Source organism: Poecilia latipinna, unplaced genomic scaffold (genome assembly GCF_001443285.1).
Source record: "Poecilia latipinna isolate Pla-1442-1.1 unplaced genomic scaffold, P_latipinna-1.0 Scaffold1230, whole genome shotgun sequence".
Classification (NCBI taxonomy): Eukaryota; Metazoa; Chordata; class Actinopteri; order Cyprinodontiformes; family Poeciliidae; genus Poecilia; species Poecilia latipinna.
In genome coordinates, this window is record NW_015113846.1 from 67,229 (window position 1) to 71,711 (window position 4,483).

Genomic DNA, 4,483 nt, shown 5'->3' on the forward strand with positions numbered 1-4,483 from the left:
GTTCTGCACCAGTTCTGTTCACCAAAACAGCAAAAAGCCATCAGATCAGAGGAGACTGCAAACGGGTTCAGCTCTTCGGTTTGTGTCGCTAAACCTTAGCAAAGCTCAACAACTTTCTCAAAGAAAGCTTACAAACTTGATCTGTAAGCACATAATCTTGTGCTTACAAATCAAGTTTTGTAGCTTAGTGAAATGAAATGTCTGAGAAATACAGATTTGTTCATCTGCAAAAATAATTCTAATCAATGTTTGGACATTTGTAGAAGGTATCTGTGTGTCTGTAAAAAAAGAGTTTTAATTGTAATTCAGTTTTGCATCGTTTGTAAAACCTCAGACAAATACAAGAAGGAAAATCTAACTGAAAACTCCTCTGTATGCAAAGCACTTACAAAGACATCATGTCAATTCAATCAGGCATACATTCCAATTAATAATTATTAAACATTAAGTATTAAGCTCTCTTAACTTAGTAAAAAAATTAGTTCAAATTAGTAAAAACAAAAAGTTTAAATCTAAGGAAACGAATTGTATCGATTCTGACTTGCAGCGTTCATTCCTCCAGGATGCAGCCGGCATGCATGTGGCGACAGTGGAGAGGAAAAACTCCCCTTAAAAAACAGGGCTAGTTGAGACCAAAGCACCAGACTGATGACTTTAATGGTTCAATTTTGGTAGAAAGAGAGAAAAGAGATAAATCATGCAGGTGGAAATTATTGAGTTCATTTTGATTTAGTATGCAACTAATTGATTTATTGCTAATAGCAACAGGCTTATATGTGTTTGTGTATTAATGAATGTAGAACTGTTATTGTACACGTATGTGATTACATACGAGTATCATAGGTATAATTTATTTTTGTTACACTAGAGAAATGATTTTTTTCCCTTATCTTAAACCAAAATCTGTCTCTTTAAAAGTGATGGAAAACAGAATATAGTATTTTAATACTTCATCTGTAATGTGATTTTTTTGTTTGTAAATGTAATCTGTGTTTTATTTTTAATATAAACTGAACTGAGGAAGAACAGCTGCTACATCAAGCTGCTGATGCTGTTGTGGATCACAGTAAACAAACATAAACCTGAGGTTCATACTTTCACTTTCCCACATTTCCCAGAATCTTCTGCATAAACTCATCTGGCCTTGTTGATAAGATGATGCTGTTGTGATAATGTGTTTCTTACATTCACATTTTATTTTGCTTTCTTCTGGGTTTACATTGGTGTAATTTGGCGCAGTGTTCACAGACTTGTTTAAAAATGCACACATGCATTCACGCAGACTTGCATAGCTAAAAACACACACTCACCCTCAACTCACTGCCTCTGTTGGCACCCAGAACAGCAATCTAGGTTGATGTGATGCACCAGGAGGCAGCATTGCTCACTGTGGTGGTCTGTGGTGGAGAACCCCGTGGCTGCAGCCTCAGGCACCCGCCTACCCATGTCTTATGTTTGTTTTTTGCTCTTGGACAGACTGTACTGAATTTTTTGATTTCCCGATGAGGGATTAATATTCGATCATTCAAGTTATTTCAGGAAAGGTGGAAAATAACAGACATTTATTAAAGCTGGCATAAATGGCAACCATAACAGTCAGTGCCATTTGTTGCACTTTCTCCTTTCCAGCTGAAATTGTAAGCAGTGGTTTCTGTAATGTTATTTCCACCATTAATGAAATGAAACCTACAAAGGAAATAAAAATCATTCTAGAGGTTTACAGCAGTTATGTAGTACTGAGTACAGTGAGTTGAAGCCACATTCATGCAAGCAGGCGTAGTGTGTTGTATTTTCATCATCATTGTTACGCTTAGTGTGGATATGATGGAAACATGGTTTGATCTAACCAACCCCATTTCTCCTAAAATCTACAATCACCTTCTGTGTTTTGTTCGCTTTAAAGACGAGATGATCGCAGAACTAAACTGAGTCGAGACTTTTTCTGACTCTGCCGTTAAACGGACAATGGCGTCATCGTGTGGCCAGATAAAACTACCACACTATGGCGATGGCTGGCAGCAACTTCCTTAAATTACAGCATGTGTTGAATTCAGCTGTTCAGCTTTAAAAACAATAATAAAATTTTCTACATTTAAGGAGATGACTAATCTACCTTCCTGTCTTCCTCCCTCCTCTCCACTTTGGTTTTTAAATGTTCCTTCTTAGAACAGGCTCAAAAACTGTCTTCCAGTCTTTGACAGCTAACAGTGATGTATGATAAAAACTGAAATATATTCATCAGAATAATTTTCTTATTACGATCATTCCCAGCTTGTCACATGTGATGTAATAAAATATCATAGTTCACAATGCCAATATCTACAGTCAAATCTAAAAGATTTGGTCTGCAGATATCAATCAGCTGGTGATTGATTTTTAATCAGTAATAACTTGTTTCTCCTCTTTCCCAGGAAGCACCGCTTCCGAGTGGAGCATCACTATGTAATATGATGACCATAACAGTTCTGGACTTACTTTCAGATTCATTTTTGTCACTTCCTGTTTTGTGCCCATTTTATATAAGCAGAGTGTATGAACAAGAGCCTCCTATTCTCTACTCTGAACGCAGCAGCACTCTGACATCTAACAAAGTCTGAGCTTCACCACTGAAGTAAGTGACTAAATAATGCTGAGTTCTTTGACAACAGAGGTTTGAAGTTCATTATAGCTAATTTTTCTTTACTGATGTTTGATTTTTATCATGCTGAGTTTGTGAAAATTATATCTTCCGTAGTACAAGAGAATGTAAATTTTTAATTATTAATGTGAAAATTAAATGCATTTCCAACATTGTGCTCCTTTCTTTCAGAAGGAACCACTTTATCCTGAAGATGGCAGGTAGGCGAGTTCCCATATTCCTTTAACCCATTGCAAGTTCTTTTGGGAACAGACATTTACTAAAACTGGCAACCATAACAATCGTGCCATTTGTTGTGCTTCTGTAGCAGTGTGATGTTATTACACTAGATTGCAAAGTGCAACGCTATTCCATTAGGAACTCATCTGAATAGTACCAGCTTTTATTTTGAAAAGACGGCACATCCCTTGTAAACAGCGGGTAACTTCCTGTTTCAAAATTATTTTTATTTAAATTTGGTGTGTTATAAAGGAAAATGTAAATTGTCATCTCTACTGTTAAACATATTGAGTTCATATATTGTTGTTTTGAGTGTCAGCTTGGGGTTTAAGAAGAACAATTAACGGGGTCCAGTGAAAGTTAGAGCATGTCTGCCTTCTGCAGGTGATACAATCTAGGAATAGTCTATTTAATAAACCAGTAGAGTATTTCTAATACACTACAGGATTTTCCTTTTTAAAATATTAAGATGATATACTTGTCTGACCTCTGTATTTGTTTGTGGGGCAGGCGTCTCTGCTGATTCATCTGGGCTCCTGGAAGTGATTGACACCTATGACCGTCCTGGTAAAGCCTACACTGAAGATACCTACGCACGAGCACGGACGTATGCAATAGAAGGAGGGGAGGACAAACCAAGGATGCGTGTTCCCAAAGCAGGAGCTTACGCTGAAGCTGGAGTTGGCAAAGCCCGGGCTGAATGGAGTGTCTTTGAAGCTGAAGCTAATGGACCCAACGCCAGCGCAGGAGCCGGCGCCAACCCACTGGGTGCCTCAGCTTTTGCCAGAGCAGAACTGGCAAGTGCTTCTGCCGCCGCTGGTCCAGTGAAAGTTAAAGTTGGTCTGGCAGCCGATACTGGGGTTTCTGTTGGTGCACAGGGGCTGGAAGTTAAAGTGTTGGGAACCGGCTTCACCATTGGTGAAAGGCCGGGCGTGTCTTTCTTAGGCAGTGAGCTTGAATGCTGTGTGTCATAGTTCAGAAAATGTTTTCCATATTTGCTCTTTCAAAAGTTCCTTTACACAGATTAAAATCAAAACAGATTCTGTCCCCATGTTAACTAGTTTGTCTGATTTATGAGTGTTCATCTTACTTTTGTCCACGTTCACATAGTCTGTACCTAAAATGATCAAATCTGTAATAAAGATGTATTGATTTACTTATTTTTCTGGTTTTGCTTTCAGATTTGTTTGCATTTTGTCTCTGTTCCAAACATCCATTTGTGAGCCTGTACCCTCTAATGTTGCTCATAAGCAGATTGAAACACAGAGTTTATCCCTCCACTATCAGGCTGAAACTGGTGTCATAGGAGCTGAAGGCTCTAATACATGTATGGAAATGCACCGTTTCAAACACTGTTTCTCCTCTTTTTTGAATATAAGCAAAACTGATGCAAGCAGGAATAAATGATGTATCACATTAAAAAAGTTATTCAACAAAAGCAAGACAAGGGTGGAGGAGACATGTGAGCAAACCTCGAGTCAGCAAAAAATAAAAATTCTCTACACAGCAAAGATGTTTTATGATCTGTTTTCATATAAACAAACATACTGTATTTTCCGCACTATAAGGCGCACCGGATTATAAGGCGCATAGAATAGACGCCAGAGACAGTAGAGGCTGGAGTTA